A 12,306-nucleotide genomic window follows, 5' to 3' on the forward strand; every position below is an offset into this window, starting at 1 on the left:
ACAGCAGGGCTTAGCCCTAGCACAAATCCCACAGGACTGCACAAAAGTACGTACATCCCGTGACAGAGATGGCCACCAGAAGGATCTAGCCACTAAGTCTCTGGTACCAAAGATTCCAGGATGACCAGCCAACACCAAACAATGAAGTTCAGAGATAACTTTACTAGTCCACCTATCAGGGACGAACAGTTTCTCCGCCGGACAACGATCAGGTTTATTCGCCTGAAATTTTTGCAACACTCGCCGCAAATCAGGGGAGATGGCAGACACAATGACTCCTTCCTTGAGGATACTCGCCGGCTCAGATGAACCCGGAGAGTCGGGCACAAAACTCCTAGACAGAGCATCCGCCTTCACATTTTTAGAGCCCGGAAGGTACGAAATCACAAAATTGAAGTGGGCAAAAAATAACGACCAACGGGCCTGTCTAGGATTCAAGCGCTTGGCAGACTCGAGATAAGTAAGGTTCTTATGATCAGTCAATACCACCACGCGATGCTTAGCTCCTTCAAGCCAATGACGCCATTCCTCGAATGCCCACTTCATGGCCAGCAACTCTCGGTTGCCCACATCATAATTACGCTCAGCAGCCGAAAACTTCCTGGAAAAGAAAGCACATGGTTTCAACACTGAGCAACCAGAACCTCTCTGTGACAAAACCGCCCCTGCTCCAATCTCAGAAGCATCAACCTCGACCTGGAACGGAAGAGAAACATCTGGTTGACACAACACAGGGGCAGAACAAAAACGACGCTTCAACTCCTGAAAAGCTTTCACAGCAGCAGAAGACCAATTAACCAAATCAGCACCCTTTTTGGTCAAATCGGTCAATGGTTTGGCAATGCTAGAAAAATTACAGATGAAGCGACGATAAAAATTAGCAAAGCCCAGGAATTTTTGCAGACTTTTCAGAGATGTCGGCTGAGTCCAATCCTGGATGGCTCCTTGTACTGTTATGATAGCAATCCAGTGACACAGTGTGCCAGAAATCAGAGCACATACAGTGATCAGACAATAACCAAAAAACAATAGAACGAGCTCTGAGACGTGGAATCTCTGTAGACTGCAAACCTGAACCTATCCTAAACACAACTAAAGGTGGCTGTGGATTGCGCCTGACACTACCTATGCAACTCGGCACAGCCTGAGGAACTGACTAGCCTGAAGATAGAAACACAAGCCTGACTTGCCTCAGAGAAATACCCCAAAGGAAAAGGCAGCCCCCCACATATAATGACTGTTAGCAAGATGAAAAGACAAACGTAGTGATGAAATAGATTCAGCAAAGTGAGGCCCGATATTCTAGATAGAGCGAGGATAGCAAAGAGAACTTTGCAGTCTACAAAAAAGCCTAAAGCAAAAAACCACGCAAAGGGGGCAAAAAGACCCACCGTGCCGAACTAACGGCACGGTGGTACACCCTTTGCGTCTCAGAGCTTCCAGCAAAACGAATAGACAAGCTGGACAGAAAAAGTAGCAACAAAAGCAAAGAAGCACTTATCTAAGCAGAGCTGCAGGCCACAGGAAAAATCCAGGAGCTCAGATCCAACACTGGAACATTGACAAGGAGCAAGGAAGACAGAATCAGGCGGAGTTAAATAACAAAGAAGCCAACGAGCTCACCAGAACACTTGAGGGAGGAAGCTCAGAAGCCGCAGTACCACTTGTGACCACAGGAGTGAATTCAGCCACAGAATTCACAACAGGTGTGCTGTTTGTCTTCTTATACAAATTAGTTCAGTAGAACCTGTTGCCGCTTTGCAGAGGCAGTGCTGCAGAGCTTCCAGCTATCCGCTGATGTGAACAACGTGCTCTAAGATAGCACATTGGACATGGAGATGAAGAGGAGCATGAGGGTTTGCCAGAACTGGTTAAGAAGGTGGAGTAACCCTGATAGAAGTAGGGCCAGCAATCCTCTAGGTCAGTAGCACATGTGCCATGGCAGGGTGTGACTCAACCCCGGCCTCCACAATGTTCACCCAGTGTACCGTCAGGGAAATGTAGCATCCCTGGTCACAAGTACTTGTCCACATGTCAGTCGTTAAGTGGATAATCCCTGTAACCATGCTGCTAAGGGCACGGGTGATGTTCCTGGACATGTGCTGGTACAAGCCAGGGACAACACACCAGGAAAAATAGTGTTGATTGCAGGTGCAGGGATTTCAAAGGAGAGACATGACGGACAACGAATGTTTTGCGCTTAACTTGCACTTCTGAACATGAACAAGTAGAAGTGCAAGTTAAGCGTGAAACATTCGTTGTCAGTCATGTCTCTCCTTTGAAATCCCTGCAACTGCAATCACGCTACTAGCATCATTAGATTTTATGCTGTTGTCCTAGATGAAATGAAAATAAAAATGAACTGATGCAACTTCAGATGGGGTGAGTGCTGATTTTCTTCTAATCCTTTGAAAATCCCTGCATGCTTATTGGCTGTGTAACAGGCGCCAAACATGCGGGGCAGGGAGTCGAGCTTCAAATCCGAGCACCGGGCACTGCTCATTTGAGCACCCAGATACTCAGTTTATCACCGAGCACGTTAACTCATCCTTAGTCTTTACGCAACCTGTGCCTCTACGTGTCATCTTTGATGGCTGGGAAAATGCTATAGATGGCAGCTGACATATTTAAAATTCTGACAATGCACTATATAAAGCTTTTCTTTTTGCTATTTGTTTCCTAAATAAAGGTATTTAATAAAAATTTTAATATTTTTATGTATTTTATTTATTTATTTTTTATTTTATTAAATTTCTAATAGAACCCCTTTAAACTGTGTAATTTACTCAATCTTCTCTCATAAATGAGTGTTAAATTTGTCAGGCCGCAGAAAGCCCTGGCCTTTTCTGCTAAACTCCATTCTCTTTACTTGTCACTTTTGAAAACTGCAGAGAAATTGCACGGAAAGAAAAATAGAATTTTTTTAAGCAAAAAAGGATGTGTAGCAAAATTTGGAACGTTTTACCTCTGGAAAGTGGTGTACAGTCCATAATAAATTTCACCCGTTAGAATCATATTTTGACTTCTCATTGCAAAAAAGGACACTTTTTAATAGGCTTCATTTCCTCCACCTTGGAAGACTATTTGTGACACCTAAGATAACTTGTGCCTGTCACATGCTGGGAATTTAATATCATTCACTGATCCTCTACATACTGGAAGCACAGACTGAACAGATGGCATGTATGATTTTTTTAGGTTTGGCAACATTGGTAATTATTTTCCAATAGAATTGGTAATCCAACAGAGTCATCCTACATGAAGAAAGTGACACATTTCTACAAAAGAAGTAGAAAATCTGGAGAGCAAAGAAAAGCGCAAATAGGGTCTTAACTGGTAAGATCACTTTGCTTTGTTGCAACGAAGCAACGTGCAAAAAGCATGGATCAGGTGCTGCAGGACATGGGTCCGAAGACCGAAGATAATGGTGAAACCGGGTGTATGTATCCAATGTTTAAACATTTCTACAATTTAATCACTTTTATACATTGGAGACAGATGGCATTTATGACGGTCACCTACATAGACAAGACAGTAGACATTTGACAAATGCAAGCAGATTTGGCATTCTCTGTAAGGCTGGCTAGCATATCAAAAAGTTATGTTTGTGTAGGTATATATATATATGTGGGGCAAAAAAGTATTTAGTCAGTCAGCAATAGTGCAAGTTCCACCACTTAAAAAGATGAGAGGCGTCTGTAATTTACATCATAGGTAGACCTCAACTATGGGAGACAAACTGAGAAAAAAAAATCCAGAAAATCACATTGTCTGTTTTTTTAACAATTTATTTGCATATTATGGTGGAAAATAAGTATTTGGTCAGAAACAAACAATCAAGATTTCTGGCTCTCACAGACCTGTAACTTCTTCTTTATGAGTCTCCTCTTTCCTCCACTCATTACCTGTAGTAATGGCACCTGTTAAAACTTGTTATCAGTATAAAAAGACACCTGTGCACACCATCAAACAGTCTGACTCCAAACTCCACTATGGTGAAGACCAAAGAGCTGTCAAAGGACACCAGAAACAAAATTGTAGCCCTGCACCAGGCTGGGAAGACTGAATCTGCAATAGCCAACCAGCTTGGAGTGAATAAATCAACAGTGGGAGCAATAATTAGAAAATGGAAGACATACAAGACCACTGATAATCTCCCTCGATCTGGGGCTCCACGCAAAATCCCACCACGTGGGGTCAGAATGATCACAAGAACGGTGAGCAAAAATCCCAGAACCACGTGGGGGGACCTAGTGAATGAACTGCAGAGAGCTGGGACCAATGTAACAAGGCCTACCATAAGTAACACACTACGCCACCATGGACTCAGATCCTGCTGTGCCAGACGTGTCCCACTGCTTAAGCCAGTACATGTCCGGGCCCGTCTGAAGTTTGCTAGAGAGCATTTGGATGATCCAGAGGAGTTTTGGGAGAATGTCCTATGGTCTGATGAAACCAAACTGGAACTGTTTGGTAGAAACACAACTTGTCGTGTTTGGAGGAAAAAGAATACTGAGTTGCATCCATCAAACACCATACCTACTGTAAAGCATGGTGGTGGAAACATCATGCTTTGGGGCTGTTTCTCTGCAAAGGGGCCAGGACGACTGATCCGGGTACATGAAAGAATGAATGGGGCCATGTATAGTGAGATTTTGAGTGCAAACCTCCTTCCATCAGCAAGGGCATTGAAGATGAAACGTGGCTGGGTCTTTCAACATGACAATGATCCAAAGCACACCGCCAGGGCAACGAAGGAGTGGCTTTGTTAGAAGCATTTCAAGGTCCTGGAGTGGCCTAGCCAGTCTCCAGATCTGAACCCTATAGAAAACCTTTGGAGGGAGTTGAAAGTCCGTGTTGCCAAACGAAAAGCCAAAAAACATCACTGCTCTAGAGGCGATCTGCATGGAGGAATGGGCCAACATACCAACAACAGTGTGTGGCAACCTTGTGAAGACTTACAGAAAACGTTTGACCTCTGTCATTGCCAACAAAGGATATATTACAAAGTATTGAGATGAAATTTTGTTTCTGACCAAATACTTATTTTCCACCATAATATGCAAATAAAATGTTAAAAAAACAGACAATGTGATTTTCTGGATTTTTTTTTCTCAGTTTGTCTCCCATAGTTGAGGTCTACCTATGATGTAAATTACAGACGCCTCTCATCTTTTTAAGTGGTGGAACTTGCACTATTGCTGACTGACTAAATACTTTTCAAATGACGCACACTTTCAATATTACTTACACTTTTAACACACTTGTTAAGTCATACTATACATCACAGTTCACACTGAAGAACATAACATTTTACAACTATAAACCTGTTTATTCAAGAGGGAAACATGGGCAGTATGTCCATATCCTTACAATATCACCATGCCTAGAATCAAACATTTCTCTGTAGTTCAAGCATTTAGACATCCTTTATTACAATGACTAGAAGATCATTCAGATGAAGAAGATTTTAAATAGTTCAGGCCCATGTCAAGCCATAACAGTACATTCAGCCAAAAAGTAGAATCCAAAAATTAGAAGTCTTTAAAAAATCCTTAATTGGAAATGCAGATAGATCTCATCAAGGAGAAATATTTGGTGCTCACAAAGATCATCAGGGCAAGAGTTAGGCCAGGTTCATATTGCATTAGTGCAGTCCGTTCAACGCATGCGTTAAACGAACTGGGCAACGCAAGTGCCTTTTAAAGATCACGTTATGCGATCGCGCTAGCGCAGATGCTCTATTTGTGCTAGCGGTGACAGACCCCGAAATGCTGCAGACTGCGTCTGAGGGTCCGTCACAGAATGACGGCACATCGCTAACCATGCCGATTATGACATGCGTTAGCGATGCGCTACATAATGGCAGTTAATGGGTGCGCTAACGCATGCGTTACATAGCGTTAGCGCCGCTATGTAACGGATGCAGTCAGCACATTGCAATTAATGCAATTTGAACCTAGCCTTAGGTGTGCCTCTGAAAATTCCAGGACTTTTGGAATAAAGTTTTGTACTCAAACTTTGTAATAACTTATTCGGACTAAACACTAGAAGACATGTTTGGTTAAATCTAAAGACAGCATTGTACCAGAAGAACCTGATATGTAATGGTGAAAACGTGATAAACGAACGAACTACCTAAAAGAATAGGATATAAGATTTTATAACTTTGTATTACATGCTGAAGCATTAGAATAAAACGATATCAGGGCTATGTTTATTTGTATGTATTGTGGGATTGATACTCACTTGGGTGCATCGGGAAGTAACACAGGAAGCATTTCCATTTTAATGTCCATGCTGGTTTATTGGTGCTTCATAAAGGAGCCACAAGCAAAGGAAAAACAAATAGTCTTCAGTGTATGCAAAAATGCAAAACAAAATAAAGAGTTCTTGACGAAGTCTCTTTACAGCCAGTACTGGTCACACAGACCGGATAATATCCAGTATACCATCCCAGTCTGGAAATAACACAAAGGAGGCCCTTTCCCTCCATATACACATACCATGTGTCAAACAACAGACTCAATTTTAACATCTGAACCACACCCAGAGGTGGGGTATGTGGGCAATTAGACCTGTCTTTCTTTCAGACTGCCCATTAAACCTGACCCAGATGCACCAGCACAAGCCGCTTAGTACTGAGAAATGTGCACTTGAAAAATAATCCAGGCTTATATCACAGAAGACAACCATCTCTGTGATACATACCTTCCATCAACTATGTGTCCGGTAGCCACCTTACAAAGTATAATATATATATATATATATTCGGCATGTAAAAGTTTGGGCACTCCTGGTCCAAATGACTGTTATTGTGAACAGTTAAGCAAGTTGAAGATGGAATGATCTCTAAGAGGCCTAAAATTAAAAATTACACATTTCCTTTGTATTAAGGCTATGTGCACACGTTCAGGATTTGTAGCTTTTTTAGCGCTTTTTCTGCCGAAAAAATGCTAAAAAAAGCTTACATAAGCATCCCATCATTCTTAATGCATTCCGCATTTTTTGTGCACACTCTGCGTTTTTTCCCGCGGTGGAATCGAATTCTGGAAAAAAACGCAGCATGTTCATTCTTTGTGCGGAATCGCAGGGATTCCGTACACATAGGAATGCATTGATCCACTTGCTTCCCACATGGGGCTGTGCCCACCATGCGGGAAGTAAGCGGATCATGTGTGGTTGGTATCCAGGGTGGAGGAGAGGAGACTCTCCCCCAGGCCCTGGGAACCATATAATTGTTAAAAAAAAGAATTAAAATAAAAAATTGTGATATTCTAACCTTCCGGCGTCCCCCACAGCCTTCCTGCTCCTCGCGATGCTCTCGTTCCCAGTAATGCCTTGCGGCAATGACCCCAGCTGACGTAGCAGTCTCGCGAGACCGTACATCATCACAGGTCATTTTCGGAAGGCATTACTGGGAACAGGAGCTGCCGGGAGCATCGCGAGGAGCGGGATGGCTGCAAGGGACGCCAGAAGGTGAGAATATTATGATTTTTTATTTTTTTTTATTATTTTTAACATTATATCTTTTTACTATTGATGCTGCATAGGCAGCATTGATAGTAAAAAGTTGGTCACACTTATCAAACACTATGTTTGACAAGTGTGACCAACATGTCAATCAGTTTTCCACGTGATGCTACAGATCGCTTGGAAAACGCTAGCAATCTGCAAGCTAATTACGCTTGCAAAATGCTAGTGTTTAGCGGGAATACGCATGCCAATTCCGCATGTGATATACCTGCGGAAGGGATGCAGAATTGCCGCGGAAATTTCCGCAGAAATTCTGCAACGTGTGCACTTAGCCTTAGGTACAAAAATATATATTTTCATGTTTTACATTTTAAAAATTACAAAAAGGAAAATGGGCCGATGCAAAAGTGTGAGCACTCTGCATGGCTAGTACCTAGTAGCATGTCCTTTTGTAAGTATCACAGCTCGTAAACACTTTTTGCAGCCAGACAAGAGATTTTCAATTCTTGTTTGAGGGATTTTCATCCAGTCTTCCATGGAAAATTCTTACAACTCTGTGAGATTAATGGGTCGTTTTGCAAGCACTGCTATTTTGAGGTCTAGCCATAAATTTTCACCAAATCTTCGTGTCAGAAATAAGCAATGTTTGCATAACATTTCAGTTTTCTTATTCACTTTGCTGGCATCAGGGATCCCTTCAGGTTTTGCGACAACTGTCTTCAGCACACTGTAAAATATGACAGAACAAATGCCAGTCACCTGACCGCTAAAGGTACCTTCACACTGAACGATATCGCTAGGGATCCGTGACGTTGCAGCGTCCTGGCTAGCGATATCTTTCAGTTTGACAGACAGCAGCGATCAGAACTTTATTTCGTCGCTGGACTCCCTGCAGACATCGCTGAATCGGCGTGTGTGACGCCGATTCAGCGATGTCTTCACTGGTAACCAGGGTAAATATCGGGTTACTAAGCGTAGGGCCGCGCTTAGTAACCCGATGTTTACCCTGGTTACCATCGTAAAAGTTAAAAAAACAAACACTACATACTTACCTTCTGCTGTCTGTCCCCGGCGCTCTGCTTCTCTGCTCTGGCTGTGAGCGCCGGCCAGCCGGAAAGCAGAGCGGTGAAGTCACCGCTCTGCTTTCCGGCCACTGTGCTCAGTCAGTGCAGGAAAGCAGAGCGCCGGGGACAGACAGCGAAGGTAAGTATGTACTGTTTGTTTTTTTTACTTTTACGATGGTAACCAGGGTAAACATCGGGTTACTAAGCGCGGCCCTGCGTTAGTAACCCGATGTTTACCCTGGTTACCGGCATCGTTGGAGAGCTGTCTGTGTGACAGCTCTCCTGCGACCAAACAGCGACGCTGCAGCGATCGACATCGTTGTCGGTATCGCTGCAGCGTCCCTCAGTGTGAAGGTACCTTAAGGACATAGATGGGCTGCAGTATGAAATGACTGGCGGTCATATCATATCTTCTGGTCCAGCGGAGAGGGTCAGAGCGGCTGCACTGAAGTTGAGTGCAAATTCCTTGGCTAAACAAACCTTCCTTGTTTGTTTCTTTTTTTTGTATCAGCATTAGTGATAAGCGAACGTGCTCGGTTAAAGGGAACCTGTCACCCCGAAAATCGCGGGTGAGGTAAGCCCACCGGCATCAGGGGCTTATCTGCAGCATTCTGTAATGCTGTAGATAAGCCCCCGATGTTACCTGAAAAAGGAGAAAAAGACGTTAGATTATACTCACCCTGGGGCGGTCCCGCTGCTGGTCAGGTCGGATGGGTGTCTCTGGTCCGCTGCGGCGCCTCCCATCTTCATTCCAAGATGTCCTCTTCTGATCTTCAGCCACGGCTCCGCCGCAGGCGTACTTTGCTCTGCCCTGTTGAGGGCAGACAAAGTACTGCAGTGCGCAGGCGCCGGGCCTCTGACCTTTCCGGCGCCTGCGCACTGCAGTACTATCCTCTGCCCTCAAGAGGGCAGAGCAAAGTACACCTGCGCCGGAGCCGTGGCTGAAGATAAGAAGAGGACGTCTTGTAATGAAGATGGGAGGCGCCGCAGCGGACCAGACACACCCATCTGACCTGACCAGCAGCGGGACCGCCCCTGGGTGAGTATAATCTAACGTCTTTTTCTCCTTTTTCAGGTAACATTGGGGGCTTATCTACAGCATTACAGAATGCTGCAGATAAGCCCCTGATGCCGGTGGGCTTGCCTCACCCGCGATTTTCGGGGTGACAGGTTCCCTTTAACGCCTTATCCAAGCATGCTTGGGTGTTATCTGAGCATCTGGGCGTGCTGGTATATTATATTCTAGTCGCCGCAGCTGCATGATTTGTGGCTGTTAGACACAACACATGTAGGGGATTCTCTAACAAACAGACTATCACTGCATGTGTTCAGGCTGTCTAACAGCCACAAATCATGCTGCTGCAGGGACTCGAACATAATGCTCGGATGCTCACCCAGATGCACGGATAACACCCTAGCATACTCGGATATGACATTATCATCACTAATCAGCATCTCTACTACCTTCCAATGGCAGACTTTAAAAAAAAAAAGACTGGAAAACATCTTTAACATATTTTTCTTAATAATGGTGAGCAAATCTCCTTAAATTAAGTTTTGCTTAAAGGAAACCTGTCACCCCCCCCCCCCCCCCTCAGGCTTTTGTAACTAAAAGAGCCCATTTGTGCAGCACAAGTGCTGCATTCTGACAAGGTGGCTCTTTTAGTTATGATGCCTGCACACGCTGAAATAAACATTTATAAAATGTGCCCCCTCATACCGTGAAATCGTCCCGGGGCGGGACTTTCCTTCCTAATCAGACGCAACACAGCCGTCACTTCTGGCCTGTGCGCATCGGGCGCCACCTCCTCTTGCAGCATTATCGTCCCCGACGCCTGCGCTGTAAGTACAAAGGGCAGCGCAACGGCGCATGACCGAAAAACAAACTTAATGTGCAGGCGCAGGGGGCGATAATGAAGCAAAATGAGGCGGCGCCGGCACGCACAGGCCCGGAGTGACGGCTGTGCTGCATCTGATTAGGAAGGAAAGTCCCGCCCCGGGACGATTTCAGGGTATGAGGGGGCACATTTTATAAACGTTTACTTCAGTGTGTGCAGGCATCATTACTAAAAGAGCCACCTTGTCAGAATGCAGCACTTGTGCTGCACAAGGTGGCTCTTTTAGTTACAAACGCCTGAGGGGGTGACAGGTTCCCTTTAAATTTGGCTGGGGAACTCTATTTGTATAAGAAAGATTTGATGCTAATTGAACATGATTTGATTGCCATTAAAAGACATTTAAAATTTTCTCTTCAGTCCACAAATTATAATAAGCAGAGTGTTTGCAAGGTGTTAAAGCACTCCTCCCATCAAAGTGTTTATCTTCTTATTATATTGCAGTAATCATATTATATAGCACTGTGTACTTACAATTGCTCATTTTGCCTTTCTACCCAATTAATTATTTTATTCTCTCTATGTAGAAACAGGAAGTCTCTTGTCCCTGCATTCATCATTCCCTTCTTCAACTCCTGACCCAGCTGCTTTCTCCTCCCCTTGCCCGGGACTTTTGCAGTGATGAATCATGCAGGAAAAAGAGACTTCCTGTTTCTATACAGAGGTTAGAAGGATTAAGCTAGTCAGTGTTTAATCACTGATGTCATAGACGTAATGGAAAAAAGAGGAATGATCTGGGTAGAAAGGCAAAATGAGCAATTGTAAGTGCACAGTGCTATATATGTCCCAAGCTGTATAGGCCACACTCATATCATTGATGTCATTATGTGTGTCACACACCATGGTGAGTATAATATTTTTAAAAAAAAACTGTTCCTGGCACTGAAGAAAAAGACCAGAAACATATCAGATGGCTGGCTGCCATTTTGCTGGTTTAGAACAAATATCATTGAATTCTGGTGATTCCGATTTTTTTTGTGTAATTTTTAGCAATTTCCCAGAGATTGTGCTTAATTACAATGCTCATTCTTGTATTTCTAGTAAATTCGAAAATTTTAATATATTACTATCAGTTATCACATTTCTCATGTAATAGCGTCATGGTTTGGACAAGGTTCATGCCCCGCCCTCTCAGGGTTAATTGTATGTGGCCTCTTTTTTGATCTGGGAGGGGTATTTACACCATGTTCCAAATTATGCAAATTATATTTTTCTCGGATTTTCCTAAATGGTCGGTGCAAATGACAGTCAGGCTAATAAAAGTCCTCACCCGTTAGACTATACATCGAATTTTATTGAAAAAAACTTCCAATGATAACAGTATAATCTCCAAAATTAATAAAAACTCAAAATGCGCTGTTCCAAATTATTAGGCACAGTAGAATTTCTAAACATTTGATATGTTTTAAAGAACTGAAAATGCTCATTTGTGGAATTTGCAGCATTAGAAGGTCACACTCACTGAACAAAAAAGCTATTTAACTCCAAAACATCCTAACTCGTCAAGTTACATGTTAACATAGGACCCTTCTTTGATATCACCTTCACAATTCTTGCATCCATTGAACTTGTGAGTTTTTGGAGAGTTTCTGCTTGTATTTCTTTGCATGAAGTCAGAATAGCCTCCCAGAGCTGCCTCCCACCCTCATAGATATTTTGCTTGTTGATACTCCAAAGGTTCTCTATAGGGTTGAGGTCAGGGGAAGATGGTGGCCACTGGCCACACCATGAGTTTATCTCATTTTATATCCATAGCAGCCAATGACTGAGAGGTATTCTTTGCAGCATGAGATGGTACATTGTCATGCATGAGGATGATTTTGCTCCTGAAGGCACGTTTCTGCTTTTTATACCATGGAAGAAAGTTGTCA

This window comes from Ranitomeya imitator, chromosome 7 (genome assembly GCF_032444005.1).
Source record: "Ranitomeya imitator isolate aRanImi1 chromosome 7, aRanImi1.pri, whole genome shotgun sequence".
NCBI classification, from domain to species: Eukaryota; Metazoa; Chordata; class Amphibia; order Anura; family Dendrobatidae; genus Ranitomeya; species Ranitomeya imitator.